At 36.5% G+C, this 25,839-nt stretch overlaps 1 pseudogene across 1 annotated transcript; it reads left to right on the top strand.

Moving 5' to 3' along the window:
* The first annotated feature begins 15,496 nt into the window (after positions 1-15,496).
* On the top strand, positions 15,497-24,048 carry LOC137725814 (putative LRR receptor-like serine/threonine-protein kinase At1g56140; annotated as a pseudogene). Its single transcript, XR_015962496.1, has 23 exons — positions 15,497-15,683; positions 15,763-15,834; positions 16,059-16,130; positions 16,262-16,333; positions 16,636-16,707; positions 16,947-17,018; positions 17,140-17,211; positions 17,359-17,429; positions 17,545-17,622; positions 17,725-17,796; positions 18,019-18,090; positions 18,188-18,253; positions 18,932-18,997; positions 19,216-19,260; positions 19,710-19,774; positions 19,923-20,061; positions 21,189-21,426; positions 21,656-21,851; positions 21,952-22,110; positions 22,213-22,331; positions 22,583-23,106; positions 23,226-23,395; positions 23,608-24,048. The product of XR_015962496.1 is annotated as a putative LRR receptor-like serine/threonine-protein kinase At1g56140 (transcript).
* The last annotated feature ends 1,791 nt before the right edge of the window (positions 24,049-25,839 follow it).

Raw genomic sequence — 25,839 nt, forward strand, 5'->3', positions numbered from 1 at the left:
ATGACAAAATGAAAAAAATGGATAAATTCATATGACATTTCAAAAATTACCCCATTGCAAAATTAGAAATGTTACTACACCTGTAAGTTGTAACAAGTAAGAAAGACTCAATACATTATTATCGAGATTGTTTTAAATCAACGGGTGTTTTAGTCTTTTAATCTCTAGAGTTTCAGTATTTTAATCAATTCAGTTTTATTGTCCTAAATCAATGGGTGAAACCGAAGCTGATTCATATGTTTGAAGTACTTCTGAATTCAAAATAAGGAATGGGATCAAAATCAAAGTCATTCAAGGAATCAAATGAGCTTCGGTTTGACATGTTCCAAACTTCGTGCTGTAACTTTGCATACAGCAAACAAAAATGGGAAACTGGAAACTGGAAAACAGTGGTTCCAATCTGAGTTTAATCCTCAATAATGCAAGAGTGAGTTGTTGGGGGGAATATGGCATTCCAACCGTACATGGGCCACTATGGACATACTAGTTGGGATCTTTTATCATATCTGGTAATGACTAATCTGCACCAGTCGTCCTCTTCTGTCGTCTGTATTGGCCTACTAGCTAATATATTTTTGACTAATTGCCTTGCACAACACGGTCCGATCTCTTCCCATAAATTTTTTGGTTAATTTAATTTATAGCTAAATTTCCCATTTCATAAATAGACTAATTTGATATTCTTCTTCTCTTAAAGCCAACAATATAAATGAGAAATAAAAAAAAATAAAAAAATAAAAAAGAAGAAGAAGAAGGTGGTGGGTACTTAATCAGAGAATACGTACAAATTGACAAGTCAAGTTGTAGTAAAATATTTGAATCATGATATAATGTCTAACAAGCTCAGAATGGACACACAGAAAACGAAATGCTCCTATATGACATCAGAGAGTGAAGGGATGAGATAATTAGGATTTGAAAATGTTAAAAAATGGTCAAGAGGGTGGCCTTTCGTGTCGTTTAAGGTACATTAGTACTCATAAGTCACGGGAAATTGTTTGGTATTGGGACAAAACAAACATTAACATAGCAAGTAGGTTACATTAGTATCTGAAAGCAACTCAGCAACCACTTTTTAAGTCGATCTCTCTGTTCCTTCAAATTGTGTTTCTGAATGCAGTTAGGGCAAAGATATGGCTCCGTTCTGTTGGGATTAAGAGGTTTTCTTTACGCAGTCGAAAGAAAGTTGTTGATTCATACTTATGCTAAACTGTACATATACATCAATGACCAACAATTGCTCATAAACGGGGATGAATTGTCGTTAGGAATTTCCAGTGTGCACGTCTCCTTAACCTATGCAGGAGTAGTTAGCCATCTATCATACAAGTGAGAATAATAAACAGATGTTGGAGAAAGAGTCGAGATGCGCTACTTCTTTGTTTACAGGTGCAAACAGGGTATTCTTAATCCAAAACAAATTTAATACCTACAGAAATGTAATGGCCAATTTGGGCTTTGGATGCCTGCCTCACAAAGTATTTCATTCCATTTCGACTCAAAGGCCCATGGCCTAATAATCCAAACAATCTGCTAAGCGGCCGAGTGCTAACGTGTTGGATCAATTACATCAAATCTTATTAAGCTCTAGATCGAATAGTATTTTGAATGTTGACAAATATCTCTAGTTCATTTTCCTTTGATGATGAAAAAATTCATTTAAGTTATATTGTAAACACGAAAAATTCTGAAATTTCGATGTCCACATATATTTCCTTCTTTGCCAAACGAGCTGAGTAGCAAAAAATTTAAGATGGTTCAACCACCAACAAAAGATTGTCACTTGTATTAAACAAAAGGTTATCAATGGACCTTTTTTACCCTACATGCGAGGGATATATAGAGTTCAAGTTGATCCAAATTTCTGTGCTTGAATTTCCTTCTTTTAATGATGCTTGTATATTAAAAAAACAACAACATTACACTTCAACATGAATTGGAAAAATTAAATTAACTTTTTTGAAAATGATGCTAACAATTAAATTTGACTGATCAAAGAGGTACTGAAATAAAGCTTGTTTTTGGTAAAAGGGGCCAAATTTTTATTAGTAATACTATAGTATAAAAATTGGGTGGCACTCTTTGGAAGGTCGAACTAGTGACTAAATTGATTGGTAATGAAATAGTGAAGTCAATTGAACTCGATTAGGAATGACAACCCAACACGTTACACATGGGTTAAGTTTAAACAAGCCAAATGGTTCGATGACCTAGTTCCTACCATCCTAGGTTACAAGCCAACTTAACAACCATTTTTCAGGGATTGTATGATTTTCAATGCCTGTCAATTGCCAGGGCTCATTTGGATATGCTTTTAAAATAACTGAAAGCGCTCCTACAAAAAATATTTTTAGTTTCCAAGAGCACTTGAAGTGCTTTTTGCAAGAAGCACCATTTATGTGCTTCTTCCAGGAAGCACTTGAAGTGCTTTTTTCAGGATTTACTTACATTTTACTAAAGATTGGTTCTATAAACATTTTCACCAAAAACGCTTTCATTCATTTTAAAAGCACATCAAAATGAGCTCTTAGTCCAGCAGCAGCACCAGTTTCCAAAAAATGGACGTCATCTTCATCTTCAAGTGTTTATCAGAATAAACATGTGTTGGGTTTAGTATGGATTATGTAGGTTTAATTTGGACTCCGTTTGTTTTGATTTCCATTTTATGTTTCAGTTTTTAGGTTTAATTTGGTTTGAAGTTTATTTGAGTACATTGATAGTGATTTTGCTTTTGAATTCTTTTTTCAGTTTTCTCATTTTTAATTTTTAATTTGTTTTATAGTTCGGTAGAAGCCCAATCATTTAATACCCATAAATTAATAACTTCAATTAAATAATACAAGCATTTGCCTACGCATTTTGTGTGTCTGAACACATTTGTTTAGAAAATGAGAGAGAGAGAGGGAGAGAGAGGGAACGTGGGGGGAGTGGGAGGTTTTTTTTTTTTAATTTTTAATATTTGAGATATTTTAACATCACCTGTAGATGAGGTTTCAATAAAAAATAGTAAAATTTAGACCTGTCAAATTACATTATTGCCCATCAATTTTTTTTTTTTTGGTGTGATAGAAGACTAAGTAGTATTTTCACCCTCTTTTGGTTGACAAAGAGATTTTCATTAATTAATAGAGATTTTTGGTCAATCTTAATTTAGGGATAGCGTGCTAAATTAATAATTCGATAAATTTATAAGATAATAAATTTTAAAAAATTCATATAGTTCCCACGTAATGTATAATGTGACATCCCACATCGCCCAGGGGAGTGATCCTTATATGTATATTCTCATCCCTACCTAGCACGAGGCCTTTTGAGAGCTCACTGGCTTCGAGTTCCGTCGGAACTCCGAAGTTAAGCGAGAAGGGGGCTAGAGCAATCCCATGATGGGTGATCCACTGGGAAGTTGCTCGTAAATTCCCAAAAACAAAACCGTGAGGAAATGGTAAGCCCAAAGCGGACAATATCGTGCTACGGTGGTGGAGCGGGCTCGGAAAGTGATCCGCCCGGGGCCGGGATGTGACAAATTGGTATCAGAGCCTAACCCTAGCCGTGGTGTGCCGACGAGGACGTCGGGCTCCTAAGAGAGGTGGATTGTGACATCCCACATCGCCCAGGGGAGTGATCCTTATATGTATATTCCCATCCCTACCTAGCACGAGGCTTTTTTGGAGCTCACTGGCTTCGAGTTCCGTCGGAACTCTGAAGTTAAGCGAGAAGGGGGCTAGAGCAATCCCATGATGGGTGACCCACTGGGAAGTTGCTCGTAAGTTCCCAAAAACAAAACCGTGAGGGAATGGTAAGCCCAAAGCGGACAATATCGTGCTACGGTGGTGGAGCGGGCCCGGGAAGTGATCCGCCCGGGACCGGGATGTGACATATAACCGATAATTTCTTGATACATAGTGCTTTTGTTTGATTAAATGTTCATAAAATAGAATAATGTAGTACATTGAACAATGTATAATTTATTTTTGAGAAAAATAAGTAGATTTATGAATTTTACTTGGTCAAACAAATAATAGATAGAATTGTTTGTTAGTAAAACGATAAACTAAGTACACTAGACAACATTTAGAAAATAAGAAATACCTTAATAAATAAATAGGTTATTAGTTAATCGATAAATTGATTACTTTATTGATGAATTAATATTCGCTAAATTAATATATTTTTCTTAGTCCCAATGCTATTAATTTTTAGAAGTTTTACTGTAAATTGCAATCACAGTTTTAGATTTTAATATTTTTTTTTATGTTTTTAGCTTTGACGATGGTTCTTTTAGTATTTTACAACGTCATTTTTGGGTTGATTATTTTAACATTTTTTGTGAAGTAAGGGTTTAAATTTTTAGAGTGAGTAGTAGGGGTTTAGTGGTGGTTTGTATTTCGGGGTCTAGCATTAGTAGGTTAATACTTAATTGTTAAGAGAAAGGAGAATTGTGGGGATCAAACTCACATCATGGTAGAGGTTAATTGGGAAATTAGTAATTAACATGATGTGAAATAAGTTTAAGCGACGAAAATTAATTTGCATTGGAAGTGTGATCTAACTCCGTATAAATCCTTATACGATTTTTTTAATCTCACAATGTGGGACAATTCTTCATATCCACATACCCTTCACATATGGTGAAATTTCAAGCTTAATATATGAACAATTAAACGAGGTGACTTGGAGCACATGTGACCCTTAATCTTCACACTTATAAGTGAATCTAATTTGATACTATATAAAAAGTTTTAATCCAAAGTCCTAATGCGGGAGTGACCAACTCCATATAAGCCCTTGTACTGTTTTCTTTAGCAAAATAAATTTTGTTAAAATAGTAAGAAATATACATATGATATGATGCCAAATGTGCCTCTTAGAACAACTCAAACAACTACACACATCAAAAGAACATCACAACCCTACAATTACAGACACATCAAAAATACAATACGATTCTTCAATCATGGAAGACCCTTAGTCCTAAACCCTAAACCTTAGTCACGAGGTCTAAAACATTGCAAGCTTGAGAACTATCGTAGAGGCTCCAAGAGGAAAAGAAAGCACCAACCTATGATGATTTTGTAATCATTGGCAAAGAAGCCTACTATGAGTCCCTCCAACTAACGTCGAGTTTCCTTCTCATAGTCTTTTGTCGAGCGCACAAACCACAAACACCACTACCTCATATTTGAACAACAATTACCACTTTAGAATATGAGATTGAACAAACCATAACCATAACCATGACCACAATCACAAAATATCTCCTTGACAAAGTGAGAAAGCAATTACAACCACGAATTGAAAACTCTCCTCACCAAAGTGAGAGAGCAACTACAACTAGAAAAAAGAAGAAACTAACAAGAATTGCCAATGATCTCAACGACAGAGGCAGAAGTCAACTGTTAGGATGTTTTTCTAGTCGTGGGGAGGTTTTGTAGTTTGCCCTTGTAGTGTTTCTTAATTTTTAGACAATTCTTCAAACGCCTCCTCGCATGAATATTGTTCAATATGATGAGTTAGATCATTTTTAAAGGAGATGTCAAAATGTCCACATAAACTATAACAGTAAAAAAAGACCGCACTAATGCTCTCTAATTGAAATGTCAATTCCTATGTGGCCATGACATGAATTGGTATCAAGAGGGTTGCTGTCAAATTTGACAGCATCTTCAAAATTAATTATTAATATTTTTATTACTTTATTCATTGTTGTAATTAATGTTGTTGTTGACCGGTTCCCTTTTGTTCGATTGAACGGTCCCTTTTGTTAAAAAAAAAGGTGAACAGTCCGAATTTAGTAAATATTAAATGCCTTTTATTAAATTTTTATTAGTTTAATCATTTATTTTATAATTTTATAATTTAATTTGACATATCTGGTAGAAAATAAAATTTTAAAACATGTCAAAATATCACATAGACTGTCAAATTTAAATTTAATATTCAAAATTTGACATCTCATTTGAATATGCTTTTAAGCATTTTATTTTTATTTTTTGTGAACACGTGTGATGATTAACTTTCTTCGACCGTATCTATAGATTTCTATTATCTTTTTCTCGAGAACAAGCATTACGTGTGTTTGAGACCGACTTCTACTTAAAGAAAGAAAAATATGGCGTACGGATATGAGGTGATTTAGCCATCCACTTGTAGCTAAATTAAAAAGAAAACCGATGGTATTACCAAATCTTACATTACCAACATCATATATGCATGCCTTGTTTTATAAAATACACAATTAGATATAAGTCCGACCTTATTAGTAAGTTTAAAATGAATAAAAAACCTCAATTGAATGTCTTCGTTAAATATTAGGGAAGAGTGGTTGAGACCAAATTTGTGAACGATATATATAATTGGCATGGTTGATATCATTTTTTAATCAAGCAAATACACCTGCATCGTCACCTGTCAAATTTGATACAACTTAATTCATTAATACTTTTGCCAAATTTGATTGTGAAGTTATTTCGGTCCCACAATGGCAAATTTATTTTCTATACAAGCAATATTTGACCCACAATGATTATAGATGATTATACTTGTACCCCTTACGGAGAAATCTAATGTTCTTCCATTATAATCGACACAGTTCATTTTTTTATAATTATCTTAAAATTATTTCTGTAAAAAAATCACGCAATTTGAAAATCATTTTAGTCATCCATATAAATTTAATAAATGCACGGTTGATCATGATAACGCTATTTGTTTTTAAAATTATTGATTTTTTTTATACATGCATAAATGATTAAACGATATGTATATAATTTAATCAAATTACATGCGGTTCCACGATATGTATTAAGTTTGAGTAAATGAGGTAATTATTGCAATAAAATTTTCCAGAATATTAGTATGGTGAACGGTTCCTAATGTTATTATGAATCGTACAACAATACTTCTATTTAAAATACTGCACAACCTAACAGCTTACTGCATTGGGATTAATTTAACAAAGTCTCCGATCCATTGGGTTATAGAAAAAGTTTATCCAAACAAGTTGTGATTTACGAGATGGCGATCAAGTCGACAATTAACATTGGTAAGACTTTTCTCAAATTGATCAAGGTAGGCAGCTTGATTTGAATGAAGTACGATTGTAAGACTTCCAAATATTCTTTTTGCGTCAACACGATTTTCAAATATGAAAGCCTCCATCTTTCATATATTATATATATATATATATATATATATATGTCAATATCCAATTCTCCATATAGATACGCGGTGATGATATGCATAAGTCGAATGTCAAGTTTTTTTGAAACCACTAAACTTATTAAGTAACGGAACGTAATTGCGTCCATTACAGGAGAGTATGTCTCCTCATAATCAATTCAAGGTCTTTGCGAAAAACCTTGTACAACGAGTCGTGCTTTATATCTTGCAATCTCGTTTTTCTCATTTCGCTTTCTTATGAATACCCATTTGTAACCCATGGGGTTTATACTAGGCGGAGTTTAGACTATTGGTCCAAAAACATTTTGCTTTTCTAAGGAATTTAATTTTGCCTGAATTGCATCTTTCCACTTAGGCCAATCTCGTCTCTATTTGCATTCATTAATAGAGCAGGGCTCAATATCATCACTTAATATGATTTCGGTGACTACTGCGAATGCGAACATGTCGTCTATGATTATTTCATTCTGATCCCACAATTCATTAGTACAAGCATAATTTATGGAGATTTCTTTGCTTTTATGTACTTCTGTTTCTTCAGGTACATGTGTCTAACCAAGGACATTTTCTTTTTCTGAAAGTACAAAATCATGAATTGTGAATTTGTCATTCATTTTTTCTTCTTGAATGATTTCATTTGGATTCAGTTGTGCCTTCGTCTTTCTCTTTCGAATGACATAATCTTTTGAACCTGAAGGTCTACCATGCTTCAGGCGTGCACCAGATGAATCATTTGCTGCCACTTTATTTTGTCCAATAGGGACATCAATTCTTGCAGATGCATTTGTAGCTGGTATATGTGATTTTGTCACTTTCATAGCATCATTAAATGCATCTGGCATTTGATTGGCAATACTTTGAAGATGAACGATCATTTTCACTTCATTTTCACATTGAATGCTATGTGGATCAAAATAAGATAAGCTGGGAACAACTCATGTCAGCTCTTGCCGTTCTTCTAGAACGGTATTTTCTCCCCCTAATGATGGAAATATTGTCTCATCAAAGTGACAATCAGCAAAACGAGCTGTAAACATATCACCTGTCAAGGGTTCCAAATATCTAATGATAGACGGTGAATCAAAACCCATATCAATTCCCAGTCTACGCTGAGGTCACATCTTAGTGTGTTGTGATGGTGTAATAGGTACATAAACAACATAACCAAAAACTCATAAATGTGAAATGTTTGGCTGATGTCCAAACACGAGTTTTACTGAGAAATATTGACTTAATGGGGGTAATATGGGAACTATGCTCGCAACTTAATTATCTGAGCAAGAAGTCTTGCAAAAGCAACATTCCGAGTAGATAAGAGACAAACATGTGACCATCGGGTAGATGCATCAACCAAAACCATAAAATATCGGAATAGTCCACATGATGGTTGAATATGCCCACAAATATCCCCTTGAATTCTTTACAGAAATGATGGGGATTCAGCATCAACCTTTAGTTATGATGGTCTAATTACTAACTTAACTTGAGAACAAGCCTTGCAAGGGTTATCATTTAAGATAGCAATGTGTCTGCTAAATAATGGATGTCCATTAAAGTTGACAATGATTCTACGCATCATGGTAGATCCTGGGTGACCCAGACGATTATGCCAAAGCATGTAAACTTTTGAATCAATGAACTTCTGGTCCATGATAGTATGTGATTTAACTGTCTTCATGTATGTATAATATAATCTAATCGTCAAACCATGCAACTTCTCCAATATACGCTTATGGGTATCATTGGAGGTAATACATAGATACTCCACATTTTCTGCACTTTTCGTTTCAATGTGGTATCCATTTAAACGTATGTCTTTGAAACTCAACAAATTTCGAGTAGATCCAGTAGCGTACAGCGCATTTTGTATGGACAATATTGTTCCATTTGGTAACATAATCTGAGCTTTCCCTGAGCCTTCAATTACATGTGATTGGCCTGATATTGTTGTTACCCTTACTTTTGTAAGCATTAATCTTAAGAAATACTTTCGATCTCGAAGTATTGTATGCGTGGTTGCGCTGTCTGCAAGACAAATATCTCCGCCATTGCTCTTGTTTTGAGAATGACCATAGTGCTTATCCATGCTTTCTGAGTAAAGAGATCACGGTTAAAAGCAATTTATAATAGGAAATTTAAATGCCACTTTTATTGAATTTGAAATGCTAGTTTTAAACTACAAGTTCAATACATCAAACATAAACGATTCAATCGGACTGGTACACTTCATTCCCTTTTTCCATAATAAAGTTTGAGGCATCTAGGTGGGTTGTGTTCACACACTGGATTAGGTATATCCATTGGTTTAGCCTGGTTGAGAAAATCGGTCTCAACACCATTATCCTTGATGGAGGCTTGATATAGATCCACCAGATGTTTTGCAGTACGACAAGTACGCGCCCAATGCCCATTGCCACCACACCTATGACAGGCTCCTTCAAAGTTTCTGGGAGCATTATTCATATAAGTTTTGCCTTTGTGGCGATGTACATTTTTGAAGCTCGAGCCTGAATTATGTCTTGGAACCTGGTTGTGAAATTGGACACCATGATTCTTACCTTTCCTGTTCCACCGTCCTCGCCTGTGGCCACGTCCTCGTTTATAATTATTGCCACCAGAGAATGTGGCGTTCGCTTCGAGGGAAACAACATTCACTTCTGGGAATAGTGTAGATTCAGTAGGTCGGGACTGATAACTTTTCATTAGGAGCTCATTGTTTTGTTCAGCTACAGGAGCATAGATATTAGCTGGTTGTATTCAGTGAAACTTCGCTCTCTATATTGCTGTTGTAGGAGCACGTTTGAGACATGAAAAGTGCTGAATGTTTTTTCCAGCATATCTTCCTCAGTGATGGTTTCCTCATTGAGTTTCATCTGGGAGCTTATTCTGAACATCGCATAATTGTACTTAGCCACTGACTTGAAATCCTGGATCCTTAGGTGAGTTCACTCATAACGAGCTTTTGGAAGAATCATCGTTTTCTGGTGATTGTATATGTTTCTCAATGCCTTCCAGAGAGCTAGCGGATCTTCAACCATTAGGTACTCGTTCTTTAGTCCTTCATTAAGGTAGCGACGGATAAAAATCATGGCCTTCACCCGATCTTGAGAAGATGCACTGTTCTCCTTCTTGATTGTTTCTCCACGATTCCTTGCCTCCAAATGGATCTTGGTATCCACTGCTTAGGTAAGGTAGTTATTCCCACTAATGTCCAGGGCAACAAAATCAAGTTTTGCCAAGTTCGCCGTTTTCTTTTCTTAAAGAAAAACTGAGATGTGTAAGAACTTGCAATAATATGTATTTTGGAGGTATGTAGTGTTAGAACTTTTGGTTCTTACAATTTTTTTTTTCATTTTGATCTTCAGGCCAAAATGATAAATACTCAAAACTTCTGACTCGAGATTTACATGATGAATGAGGAGGGCGATTGTACTACACCATTCTCATTGAAATAACATAACATAGTATGGGTGATTATTCCGCACCACTCAAGCAGCAGGAAAATTTAATTACGCAGAGCATGGGTGATTATACCGCACCACCTAAAATTGCAATGAAATTAAACAACAGGTAAATTAAATATGCAGGGTAGGGTGGGCGATTATACCGCTCCATCTAAAATTTGCAGTAAAATTAGATCTGTAGTCCAGGATAGGCGATGATACCGCACCATCTTGGATTGTAGTAGGATTAAATTTGCAATTCAAGATAGGCGATTGTATCGCACCATCTTGGATTGCAGTAAAATCAACATAAATAAATACTGGGTTAGTAATCAAGAGCTACATCAAACAAGAAATCAAAGATATATGTAACTGTTAGGTTAAGAACTAGAAGCAGACATGGTGCAAACAGTTCTTCGCTAGGGTATGTCCAGCAGTTGAGGCAGAGGAAGAAGAATAACATTAAATCCTTAGAGGAAACATTTTTTTTCTTTCGGCGAAGAGAAATGAGACATGGTTAGAGAGTCGTGCTGATAACGTGTTATAAATAGGTAAAAGTTAGAGAGATAACATTTACTAATGACAAGAGCAAAGCAGATGTAAAATATTACACTGTAACTATAACACAAAGGATGACAAATAAAAGATGGAGGGATAGATAATGATGCTATTGATCTTTCCTTGTTCTCTGTGTATCTTGAAAGAATACGAAACACTCTATTTATAGAGCAACTCCAAACAATCGTAATAACTATACATTGAAATTTACAACACACACATTTTGACAATACGATCCTCCTTCATTTCCCAAGTCAATATCACTTTGTGTGGGCATTGAAAAATCTACCAATGTTTTCAATATCATTGTCATTATTCATTAACCCACTAGTATTTTCAACAACACACTATTTTTACATAATTTGTTTACTTTATAAAGGAACAATATTGGTAGCATTTACTGTATATAAGATGCAATACTATTTCTTAAAGGTTGGGTTCTCAAACATAGTTATAAATTAATAATGAGCTTGTACATAAATACGAAGCAAAAATATTATAACATTTGTTATGTCAATCTTTGGGAGGTCAGAGGTGGCTTTAGTCGATCAATTTCAACTTTGGTGATTATATATCTCAAAGCCAAGTAGCCAACCTCTTTTAATATTTCCTCCCTCGGATTCCATACGGCTGCTGATTTAGCAATGATATTCTTCTTAGAAAGGAAGATCAAACGGATGTCATCATGATCATCAGTTTTGGGCTTTGTAATCTTGTATGCTGCAGCTGAATGCTGGCTCATTGGCCATGGTGGGATATTATTAGCACAAGCTCAAGCTCCTTCTTCTCAACCTGATCAAGCCACCACAGATCCATCTGAAGGTCCTTAATTCTCTCCTTTTATAATAATTAATTAATCTTTTTTTTTTCTTTGGGAAAATCTAAATTTGTCTGTCACGCATGCATCCAACGAATCCATGGGTGCTAATTAAACTGTATAGTATTCATATACGCACTATCCCACGCATGCTGATCACAAAAGTTTCCATGCCAACGCTTAACAATTAACTAGTTTCTATTTTTTTGTTTTTTATTAGCCATTCTGTTTCTAGTTTTAAGTTTTTATCCCTAGACTTGAGTTTTTATCCCTAAATCACCAAGTTGCTCAAACGAATTCGCTAAATACTGATTGGATGTGGTTTCGACTTGTCCCCCCACAGTTTAAATCAAATCAGGGGTATAGGGTTTTAAGCCACAGTTTGTGATCATGAATGAAATACTATTCTTATATTATTTCTTGTCAAAAAACTCAAAATCAAACGAAATCACACCATTTTTTTTTGTCAGCATGCATTATAGAAGAAAATGTTACAGAGATGGAAACATAAAAGCCCCTTAAATTAGCATGGTAAGAAATTGATATGTAACTTTTCAGCGAATTAGAAAGCGTACAGCATAATTTTCACAGATCCAATAAGACCAACTCCAATAGTGGGCTAAAAGCCAAATTACCCCCCAAAATTTCCTCCCAAACGCACTCCAACCCAAGGGGAAATTTTGAGCTAAATGCTAAATGCTAAACCAATGCCAAATTCCCCCCGACATTTAGCCCAGAAATCGGGGTGGACTCTACCCAATATTTATCGGAATTTAAATTTTTTTAGATTAAAATATTCATAAAATTAATTTACGATAGTCTACATATTTATTTATTTTTTAAAATTTAATTTAACAAAAAAAATAGCCTAAATTCATTATTTAATAATCCCGGGCTAAAATTTTAGGGTAGAATGGTTGGAGTAGAAAAGCTGTTTTTGGGCTAAAAGCTAAATTTTTCGGGCTAAAAAATTTGACTTTTAGCCCAACCATTGGAGATGGTCTAAAAGAGGCAACATAAATATATAAAAAATAATGAACTACAAAATGACCTAAAGAGTACAAAGCCAATTATAAACAAAAAATGGCCCGAGCAGACAACGACCATCAACATCACATAGCAGCACCATTGTGGCCACCCCGGGTACTGACCAAACGCCGCCACCACAATGAAGCAAACCAGGACCACCGCTGATACCATTACACCACAAAGGGCGTTGTATAAGATTACATAACCACACCAATTCCAAATCATGCTCAAATTCGAAACCTAACCACATAAAAACCAAAGAGGAGATACCGACATCCAGACAAGCCCCAAATAAACCATCAAACCAACTGAGCAAATAAACTCTTATGTCATCTTCACCACCGGAGACCAGCAAGGACGAGATTCTGACAGCAGCGAAACTAATGACCATGTAAACAAAATCATAGAAGGAGGCGGTACAAAGACCCAAACCGAAACCAAGGAACGATTTTGCACACCTTCCACTGAATGAGCAATAAATCGCTCTCACAGTGGGTGGTGACGATGAGTTTTAGATTATACTTCTCAACCCAAAACAAAGGAGTAGGAGGCAACCTGGTGTTATGGCATAGAAGGGATGGGAGTAATTGCAGAAAAAGGGTGGCAGTGCCTGAAAGAGGAGGAAAAGAACTTGAGCTTAAGGCTAGGTATTTGAGATTCACCTGGGTAGATCAAAAAATTGTGGGTTAGGAGAACAAGTCTGAATAGCTTTAGGGAAATACATATAATGGGAGACATAGCTTTGTTCTTGAGATTGTGCTCAGCTCCAAAACCACCGTCAGTCGTGGTTTGGTGTAGCCATTGTCGACTCTCACTGATGCATAGAGAGAACGAGGCTGGCCATAAAGGTCTTCAGGGATGTAAGGATGGAAGAAGAGGAAGAGGTGATGAAGGAAGGAGATGAGGACAAGAGGGGGAGGGGATGAGAATGCTAGTGTAGCCATATTTGCTAGAGCATATACGTTTGAATTCACCTTTTGACAACTTTGATTAATTTAAAGTCCAATATATATGATCACTTATTATTACTACGTTTTGGAGTTAATGTATTTTTTTTAAATGCTAAATTTTAAAGGATTTTAATAGATTCTAAAATCTATATGAATTGTGGCAGATTTATATAGATTTTTATTGTATATTTCTCTGGATTTGTTTAGACTTCTTTATGAATTTCTTAGGATTTAGACTCCAACAACATGAATGAATTTCTGAAACAAGTCGGTACTACATTCTATAAATTTGCAAAGCCACCGACCACTATTTGTCTTACTATGAATACCAATTCCGTTCTCTCAGTTTACACATAGCAATGAAAAACTAACAAATAATGGAAAGGCACTCTAGTCAATGGTCTATAAGGAGATGCATAACACATACATCTCTACCTGTGGGAGCCCAAGTCAACACCACATAAATAAAAAGTTCACATTACTCAAATCGGAAGCACCAAAAGATGCAAGGAGGGATCACTTTTCCACTAGCTTTCATCACGGTATTGGCCAAAAATCTTCACTATCACTTAACTCTTTCACCCAGAAAACTTTATCTTCCTCTATTTGAAGCAATTTGGAACGGAAACCCTTCAACCCCATCAATTGAATCGACCCCTTTCTTTATCCTCCAGGCCAAAATCTCCACATGCCCATACATTGAGTAAAACACTATGAAAGCCCTCAACTTCCTTTGTGCTTGTTGTTCTTGCTGTGGGAGCCCAATATCAATTGGGTTTTGTTCTGGTGTGGTTTGGAATTAATTCTGGTCTGAAACAGGGCCATTGGTTTCAGGTTTGGAAGATCATGATCGGAAACGCTGTTGGTGGTTTGCTCTTGCTTGGCACGCAACCACCTCCTCAACCCATAAAAATTTAGAAAATGGATGAGCAAACTGCGGTTACAGTGGGTGGGTCTCGGGGAGGGATGAGAGGCGGCGAAAGGAAGTTAGGGAAGTGGGGATTTGGGAAACCTCGTATGTATAGGTGGTGAGATAGTCACTGGATCTCAGTCAGGGCCAAAAATGGAGGAAGACTATTGCAGATAGAACTCTTCGGCCTTGAAATGAAATCCTAGGGTGAAGGTTGGATTGTTCAAGTCATTTTCTATTTATACTTTACCTCTCAAATCCATCAAAATCTCTCGTCCATTCAAATTTTAACAAATCTTTCGCAATCTCCATACACATGTATTTCGATGTATTTTTTAAAATTGTAATTGACTATCCCTGAATTTTGATGTGTTCTTTAAAATCCTCTTAAATCCTAATTTGACTAAACTATGATTTCAAAGTTCTTTAAAATTCATTTTAAAATTCTAATTGACTACACTTAAATTTAAAGTTCATTAAAATCTTATAAAATCTTAATTTGAATACTTCTTAGGTTCGTACTCCTCGCTTAGTTACCGGCTCCTCAAATTAATCTGCCATGTTATTTTGTTCATGTGCATGTATTAATTCCTGGTAACTGGTGGAGCAGTGAGAGCTTTAAGCTCAATCTTTGAGCAATGGAAGATTTCTGCGAACCAGAGGCAATGGAACACAACCGGCGACCCATGCAGCGGAGCAGCCGTAGACTCCACCGACTTCAACAACAACGATTACAACCCCTTCATCAAATGCGACTGCTCTTACGACTCCAACTCCACTTGCCACATTACCCAACTGTAACAAATTTTATTTTTGTTACATCAATGATCAATGCCGTTCTGAAAAGAGCAAAATCTCACCTTGCTTAATTTGCAGGAAAGTTTATGCCATGGATGTTGTTGGTGTAATCCCAGATGAGCTCTGGACTTTGACTTTCCTCTTCAATCTGTAAGCTTTTTAACTCTTTTAATCACATTAGTTAGCATTAATTTCCATTGATTATTGTTTAGGGACGTTGCACGTGCGTATAAGGAGTTAGGCTAATCCTTGTATTCTCAATTGGGAATTGATTTTATGGTGGAACCTCAACTTCTTTTTTATTATTTGGTTAATTAGATAATTTAGCTTAGTGCCCAAGTTGTAGTTTTCAATTTTCCTCCAATTTGTTACAGGAACTTGGGTCAGAATTACTTGACCGGACCTCTCGCTTCATTCATTGGAAATCTGACTAGCATGCAGTACTTACGAGCTCATCTAAATTTTATTTGAAAAACTGGTTAATTCCATACATATATTGCGATGTTTATACCCATAATAGTTTTTGTTTGATTTTTGGTGCTCATGATTATTAGTTTTGTTTTAATATCAATTTTAGGAGCCTTGGCGTTAACCGATTATCGGGTGAGCTACCAAAGGAACTCGGAAATCTCACTGATTTGATAACATTGTAAGTTTTCTCATTTTGTATCCTGTATACGAAAATGTTCTCATGCTAGACAGTCTAACTATCAAATCACGTGGTTTCTTTTTCTAATGTGTGCCTGACAGTCTAGCATTACATCCTATGTATATAGCATGTGTGTGTATTATATGACAATTTGATGTTTTTGCTTCTTTACTGCCTGTACTTCTCTATTCCAGCGTGTAGATGCTGCCTTATACCTGTTTATTGTACTTAGTCTTGATTTTGTGAACTTCTAAAACAATGTTCATGGATGCTTTTTGAACGATGACTTGTATATTTTGTAGTGCTTTTGGGGCAAACAACTTTTCTGGGCCTCTGCCATCTGAGCTAGGGAGTTTATCAAAGTTAAAAGAGATGTAAGTCGATATATTGTTAATTTCTTTTCTGAATGCAATGCTAAATGATGATACCTCGATTACTTGATGTTGGGGATATCATTTCGTGATATCTCAATTACTTTGTTACAATATTCGATTATTAGCTTCCCACATTCATATGTTCTTTAATGAAGGCTTGGCATCTATTAACTGACAATTTATAATAGATTTAAGATAGCAATATATTTCTGATAATTCATTATTGTTTACCTTGGCAGTTACTTTGATAGTTCTGGAGTTAGTGGTGAGATTCCGTCAACATTTGCTAATCTACAGAACTTGGAAACGCTGCAAGAACTTTACAAATATGTTCTTTTTCTCCAATTTTTTTTTTTAAAAAGGACTATTAATTACTGCAAGAACAAATTATTATTTGAGTAAGTATCAGAGGATTACTTTTGTTTGTTGCAGTTGGGCGTCGGACACTGAACTGACTGGCAGGATACCTGACTTCATAGGAAATTGGCCAAAGCTTTCTGTCTTGTAAGATAATCTGCATAATTGCTTTCTATTACCATACATTTGCAGTTGAACGATACTAGGTTCATCCTTTGTATTATATGCTCACTGTTTTCTGGAGAAAAAACTTTTCAGCTTTAGTCTACTAATCATATCTAAATATTTTCTCAGGAGGCTTCAAGGGAACTCTTTTGAAGGTCCTATACCAGTTACATTCTCCAATCTGACTCTCTCACAGAGTTGTGAGTTTCTAGGTCTACTAGTCAATTTTTGTTTGTTTACAACCGCTTCTACTTCATGTTGTTGAAAGTATTCTAACATATTACTCTAACTATGTCATGTGTGATATGATGATAGGCGAATTAGTGATTTATCTAATCCCAATGGAAGCTCTTCTCTTGGATTTATTAAAGATATGAAGTCTCTAAGTATTTTGTAAGGCAAATATTTTTTGGTTACGTTTAAACCTATTAGAAGTTTCTAACACCTCAATTCCCTTCTGAATCTAATATGAGAACTTGGTCTTGCATCCTGCAGAGTGCTGAGGAATAACAATATTTCTGATTCAATCCCTTCCAATATTGGAGAATACCAATGTCTGTCGCACCTGTAAGTTTTTCTTGGTTATAGGTGCTTGTTAAAATAAAATATTTTAAGAAAATAATGCAATAACATATATTTGAGGTTTTACTAACATTACTACGAGGGTTTTGTTGAATTTTACGAGTTTTTAGTTCATCAACATGATGGTGCTTGGTTTATATGAAATTTTAGTACTTTCTGTTTTTGTCTGAAGGGATGTAACTGTTTCATTCTTCTTTTCACCTCCAGGGGTTTGAGCTTCAACAATTTAACTGGACAGATACCAGACTCGCTGTTTAACTTGAGTTCGATTTCTATTCTGTACTGTCCACAGTCCACACCCTCTTAATTATTTCCTACTAAATGTACGCTTAAAGTATAAGCATTGAGACTTGTATTTCTGTCTTCTTTTAATTAGGTTTCTTGGGAACAATAAATTGAACGGTACCCTGCCTGAGTCCAAAAGTTCGCCTCTTCTCAATATGTAAGTATATCAGCATATTTGGTCTAAGCATCATCGTAATGCATTAGAACTGGAGTTTTCTGATAGATATGGTTTACATTTGATAAAGCCATCTCTGTGTGGGTGAATGGAATCCACTTTCTTGGGGTTTTTTTTATTTGAATTGCACAGTATTAGCTTCTACATGAACTTGTAGGATTCTGGATGCCCCACTTTTTTATTTCTAGTCAATTTTTTATTTTGTTGAGCAACCTTGTACTAGATGGTAAAGATCTATTTTTAGTTGGAGATGTGTACTGAATGCTTAGTTTTAGCAAATAACCTCGGAGAAGTGCAGATTTATACGCAGTAAGCTATAAAAAGTGGAGAATAGATTTTCCTCATGACATTTAACAGTTTTAGTAATCTCAATTTTTTTTTTTGAAGTTGTTCTTCCTCCAAGTTGGTTTCCAGACCATTTTTAGTCTTCCACCCTATACTGTCGGTCACTTTTGTCCTCAAGACATGGATTCCCATTCTTGCAGAGAACTTTTGGTTCATGGGGAAACATGGAAGGTTGAGGCTTTATATTCAAAATTTCAAATTAATATGGTGCAAAATCATATATAAAGAACATGCATGATAATCGTGATTACAGTACTGTGAATTTATTAGTTGTATGAAATATGTATTTGATGTTTCTCCATGATATGCATGCAGAGATTTGTTTTACAATTTTCTACTTGGGAGCTTTCCTTCTTGGGTCAACGAAGAAAATTTACGACTGTATGTCTTGACATTTCACTATGGTTTTAGGCGCCTTTTTTTTCTTTTTTTTTTTTTTTTTTTTTTTTTTGTTTACTCATTTTATATTATATATTGCTAGCTCTATAGCGACATGGTCTCAAACAGCCCTGCAGATTTTGTTTTTGCAGGATGGGATTGGATTATATAATTAAGAATTAAGACATAAAGACATTGATATTTCTTGGTCTACTTTGCAGTAATTTAGTTGCCAACAACTTCAGTATAGAAAGTTCGAACAGCAGGTGATTCTTTGCTTCTGCAGTTCATTTAGTGTTTTGAACATTTCGATAATGGATGTGCAAGCTGCCTGCCACTTAGAATTTATATGTCATTGTTTGCCACTCAAGTATAGTAATTGTGGTTACTAGTGTAATGCCACCATCTCAGGCTTCATCAGAATTGGTGCACTATTAACTTGGATCCTGAGTTGAACCCCTAGTCGGTTCAGTACTCAGCATCCTTCTATCACAGTACCAGATCAATCAAATGACATAATGACTTGATCATGATATATATTTGCCCCATATATCTTACACCAATATCCCAGTGTGGAATTTATGAATCAATTTCTTAACCGTCGTCACTTAGTTGACTACTTAGAAATATCTAAGGAGACTTCTCTATTCTATATTGTCTTTCATTTGTTTCCATATCCTGAGTACTTATCTATTTGTTTTTCTTTTTATTTCAGTGTTCTTCCTTCGGGGTTGAATTGCCTTCAACAGAACTTTCCTTGCAACCGTGGCCCTGGAATCTGTAAGTTTTGTCAAAATCCATTTGGCTATTATTGGAGTGGAATTCCTCCAAGAAGGACATGTTTTGGCATTAAAGCACGATAAACTTCTTGATTAGCATGCCTTTCTGAACATACCGTGATTTGTACCTTTTTTGTATTTCTGTGCAGATTATAACTTTGGGATTAAATGTGGTGGTCCTCAGATTACATCTTCCGATGGGATTGTGTACGACAGAGAAAATGAGACCCTTGGTCCAGCTTCATATTTTGCGACTGGCGCAAACAGATGGGCAGTTAGCAATGTTGGATACTTGTTTGGGCCCAAAATATTATTGCTGGGCCGAGCAGCAGGATGTGCTCGGCCCAAGGTGATGGTAAATACTATGGGCCGAGTAATAAATCCCGGGCCAGCTGGCAGGATCGGCCAAATCCTATCCTAAGTAGTCCGGATGAATAGGAAAGGTCGAGGAAGTCCTAGTGCGACCAGGATTCTCGACCGGCAAGGAATGGAGTCCCGAAAAGAAGGAAAATTCAGAATCCCAGTAGGAATAGGTTTGTTCGAGTTAGAGGCGAAATGGGACAAGGACTCCCAATCCAAATCAGAATTGGTTTCAAGGAATAGGGCACTATAAATACAAGAAATCATGCAACAGAAAGGCCCTTCAAAATCAGCATACAATTGCCCTGCGCAAAACCTCTCAAACACCTTGAGATTTTTCCTTTTCTTTTCCTGCCGACACACCTTCAGTTTGGATAAACAGCACTGTGGAAGCACCCAGCGAGCATCTTCAGTTTGGATAAACAGCACTGCTGCCGCAGAATCAGCCGACCAAGAAGCACCTTCAGTTTGGATAAACAGCACTGCGTCAAGGTCGACCGGTTATCTATCTAAGTCTCGGTCGAGAAGGGTTTTCGAACCTTTGTTGGCAGAGGTCTCCTTACTAGCCTTCTTGGCATAGTTAGGTGTTACGAATTGCATTACTCGGCGTACTGGACGTCGAGTGGTTTTATGATTGGATACTTGCAAGTGAGTTTCAGGGTTCGGCATTCCGACGGCCGAACTACGTTCACCATCAAGACATACATCACATTTGAGTACCTGTGCCCATATAGTTTGGTCTCGATTCGACGTGCTTATACTCTTATGAATATAATCACAGTGACCGAATCGGGCTCCGACGATTTGTGAACTCCGCAGAATTACCAGCCTTGTCTTCAGGCTGTAGAACCCAGAGACCGAGAGCGTTCCTTCCTCGATCGCAATCGCAAGATAGAGAAGTCAACGACGCGCTCAAAGCGACATCAACAAATTTTACTCCTCGGCCAAGCTCGGCCGACGAGTTGGCACGCCCCGCATTCGACCGAAGGACGTAGTTAGCTTATTAGTTACTCGGCCTGCGCGCCACATAGGTTTTGTAATTTTTAGAGTCAACAATACTTCACTGGGAGTAACAATCCCCAGTATACAAGTTTCTCATCATCCCAATTCAAAAATACTTTAAACTCTGAGCTATTCCAGACTGCAAGGCTCTCTGCTTCGTCACTTAGATACTATGGGTTGGGGCTTGAGACTGGTAACTACACTGTGAGCCTCGAATTTGCAGAAACAGCTATCCTAGATTCTACTACATGGAAAAGTCTTGGAAGACGAGTACTTGATATTTATATCCAGGTCTGTGTCATCTCAAGGAATTGTTTGATAATACTATGTTCTGAGTTCATGTGGTTAACTTTTTTCTTGCTTGCATTGGTAAAGTTGATAAGTATTTGGTCATTACTTGGGATGCAATCAAATGCATCGTTATTAGGATCGTTCATAGTGAAATCAAACATCATGTGATCTCTCGTAATTTCTGCAAACTTAACCCCCTGGTCTTCATCCCTACTTTGTCTGTTTTCAGGGCAATCTGTTTTCAAAGGATTTTGATATACGAAAAGAGGCAGGTGCATCTTTCCAAGCCATTCAGAAGGAGTTCAAGGTTCAGGTTTCAGAGAACTACCTAGAAATCCATCTCTTTCGGGCTGGAAAGGGGACTTGCTGCATACCTGGGCAGGGTACATATGGACCTGCTCTTTCAGCTATCAGCGCTACACCAGGTAAAAATGATGTCGAAATTTTAGATGCAATTTACGAAATTTAGCTTCTAATGTTTTCCCAAAGTAGTGCCATGCTGTTTACTACTGAATTTTTGCACAGATTTCATACCTACTGTCGGTAATAATGCCCCAGCCAGTAAGAAGAATAGGACTGGGCTAATTGTGGGGTTCGTTGTTGGTGGCGGAATTTTGATTCTGGGGGTGGTCGTTTTCTATATTTTCCAAAGAGGGAATCGGCCTAACATCATAGACAATGATGGTAATCTGTTACTTGTATTGTCTATCACTGAAAAAAAGAAGCAAAATGATTGCTAGAGAAATAGGTTTACAAATATAACGGTATGTTGTGTTGAATTTGCAGATCTGTTAGGGATAGATATCAGACCGCTCACTTTTAGTTTTTGGGAACTAAAGACAGCTACAAATGACCTTAATCCAGCTAATAAACTTGGGGAGGGAGGATTTGGACCTGTCTATAAGGTAACTTATTATTCTAAACAACGACTGGTGTGGCTGTGGTGCACCCATGCCAATGCCTAAGTGTTTACTAATTGATACAAGGATAAAATTCTGACATATCTATCACATATTCCTGGATGTAATGAAAAAGATCTCCTATTATTGTGGACCAGGACCGAAAACAGTGCATTTCTGAGGCTGTGTTGTGAATGGTAATGCCGTAATGGTTTATATTAATTTTGCTAAATGTTGATGAATTTTGTTATTAGTAGGGAACACTTAATGATGGAAGAGTAATTGGCGTGAAGCAATTGTCTGCAGCATCCCACCAGGGAAAGAACCAGTTTGTAACTGAGATTGCCACTATCTCTGCCGTGCAACACAATAACCAAGTGAATTTGTACGGCTTCTGCATATAGGGAGATAAACGACTTCTCGTGTATGAGTATCTTGAGAACAAGAGTCTTGATCAAGCATTGTTTGGTATGAGAAGAACATCATTACTGCTTCATGTACAATATAAAACATTCTAAAGATCTCTCACAACGTCTTTTATTAAACTGGAAAAAGAAGTTTAAATCTCGATTGGTCAAAGCGTTTTGATATATGCTTGGGGTGTAGCAAGAGGCTTAACTTATCTTCACGAGGAATCAGGGCTTCGTATTGTGCACAGAGATGTGAAGGCCAGTAATATTCTACTTGAGTCAAATCTCATCCCCAAAATATCAGATTTTGGTTTGGCGAAGCTTTATGATGATAAGAAGACTCACATAAGTACCCAGGTTGCAGGAACAATCTAAGCTCTTAATGATGTAGTCGACTTACTTTTATTTTCAGATATAGCTCTTCAATTTCATTGTCTTACATATATGTTATGTTAGTGACAAGTAGTACGCATAATTGTCAATGATGCAGTGCGTATCTTGCACCGGAATATGCAATGCGTGGACACCTTACAGAGAAAACCGATGTGTTTGCCCTTGGAGTTATGGCTCATGAAATTGTCCATGGCAGGCCAAATTCTGACCCGAGTTTGGAAGAAGAAAAGATTTATCTTCTTGCATCTTAGGCTTGGTACTTGCACGAAAATCTTAGAAAACTGTAATAGTGAAACTGATAGAAGGCTAGAAGAATTGCAGGCAGTGGTTGAATAGTTTTCTGTATTCATCAATAGCAAAGAAGCGAAAATATATACAAACACATCATCCAATCATGCCTTCTTCTACGGCATAGAAACCGCGATCCACCTAAAGGGGGATTTGACCTACCAAATATAAGAAAGTAAATATCCTACAGTAAAACAAACGCGAAGCTGAACTAGTAGACTCCAGATTATCCGAATTCAACGAGGAAGAAGCAAAATGGATAATCAACATAGGACTTTTGTGCACTCAAACATCGCCATTGCTACGGCCATCAATGTCCCGTGTGGTGGGAATGCTTTCAGGAGATATCGAAGTGGCGACTGTAACTTCAAAGCCCGGTTACTTGACTGACTGGAAGTTTGATGACGTGAGTAGTGTAACCAGTCTAACGATCGATGTGTCAGCTAAGGGGACTGAGTAAAAGGTACAGTACATCCCTATAGTTTGATATTATTTTGAGATTGTTTTCGTAGGAGGGAGTGAATGCACTTAAGTTTCTTCAATTCTTGACCATGTGTGTAATTATATGTAAAATTAAATTGTAATTCATTTGACAGTATTTCTTATAATTCCTTAAAGTCTTTTGCATTGAATTTTGTTTTAATTTTTATATTACAAACGATATTATTGGAATTTGGAGAGATGAGAGAGTTTAAACACAGAACATAGTGAGTTGAAGAGGAATCCCGCTCTGAACACGGAACAGAGTAAGTAGAATCTAGGATGGCTGAACTGGTTCCTATCTCGCATATATGGAAACGTACATTGGAAGTTGGAGGGAGGCGCGATTGCACGTCCTGCAAAGCAAAAAAGTACGCATACAAGCTCACAGCCACATTTATCACTTTTGGAGCGAAACCCTACTCCTCCAAACGCGACGGAGCCAACAATGGTGAGGGAACAGAAACCCCCGTGGCCGAGACCGACATTATACTCAACTCAGCATTTGAGACTATGATTCTGGGTGTTTTGCCAAATGCATGCTCTGCAACGTCAAGGTAGCTACATGGAAGTGCAAAGGGTCATGATTGGAAATTACAAGCAAGAGGAACAAGCTTTAGCCAAATTAACAAGTTGTGATTTATGGGATGCCAATCAAACTGACAATTTTACGTGGCTTGTGACCCTCGTAAACTTGATGAGCACTTGCTTAACGTGTCATTTAAAGAATATATATCCTTTAAAAAAATAAAAATAAACTTTCTTTTTCCCTTACCAGAACACCAGATTATCATCTTCATGTTCTACAAAATGTATTTTTGGCGAAAATTTTCATATAATCTATGTCAAAACACTCAAAACAAGAATATAAATTTATATAAAGGTATTTGAATCTAAATAAAGTAATGTAGAAAGAAAAAAAAAAATCATTGAAAAGGTATTTGTTTTTCTTTTTTAGTTTTGTTTTTTATTTTTGTTAATTTTTTTTTATTTATGGTTTTTTACAACAAAAAAAAAATTTAGAAAACTGATCATTTTTTGTGAAAAAAATATTAAATACAAAATGGAAGTCAACCATAAGCCACCCACTAACGTGGGGGTTTATGCTTTTGTTATTTTTTTTTCTAAAACTTAAAATGTGTTGAATTACAATTGTAGCTCTTTTTAATTTAATTGTAATTTTTTAAGTTTATGAGGAGCAATTTATTGTCTTTGAAGTATTTCCTCATTTTGGAGTGCTCCTTTTGTCTCTAATATTAGAATTATATATAGAGAGATAAAAACCTTATAATGCATGTTGAAGAAAATAAGAAAGGAGATGCTGATATATGTAAGGGAAGAAAAAGATTGAAGATGTTTGAAGTTTCATAGGTGAGGAATAAAAACACAAGAAAACAATAAAATGTCATGGTTGATTAAGAGGAAAACAACCCTTGAAATTGTTTGTGTGTGGAAATTTTCAGGTCGACGGGCCGAGGGCCCACTCCAACAACATCGATACTGTCCCCACTTAACCACATGCACAATCCTCAGGTGTGGGGTTTTATCACAAAAGGCCTCGGTGTTAATTAGAGAGGGGTATTTCTATTTAAAGCACTCTTCTCTTCTCCCTCTGTCCGATGTGGGACTGGGGGTTCCAACACTCCCCCGCACGTGAGACCCCACTTATGGGTCACACGTGAATTTCCACACATCGGCAACCACGTGGAGCCATGTCGGGACTCACCCAATCACGTGGGGCCAATGGGGACCCACCCAAACACGTGGCATCTTTGGCCTACGTGGACAATCACGCGGGGCCAATGGGGACCCACCCAATCACGTGGCAGTACGGGCCCGTCCCCTGGCTCTGATACCATGTGGAAATTTTCAGGTCGACGGGCCAAGGGCCCACTCCAACAACACCGATACTGTCCCCACTTAACCACCTGCACAATCCTCAT

This window comes from Pyrus communis, chromosome 5 (genome assembly GCF_041283825.1).
Source record: "Pyrus communis isolate YQ-2024b chromosome 5, ASM4128382v1, whole genome shotgun sequence".
Classification (NCBI taxonomy): Eukaryota; Viridiplantae; Streptophyta; class Magnoliopsida; order Rosales; family Rosaceae; genus Pyrus; species Pyrus communis.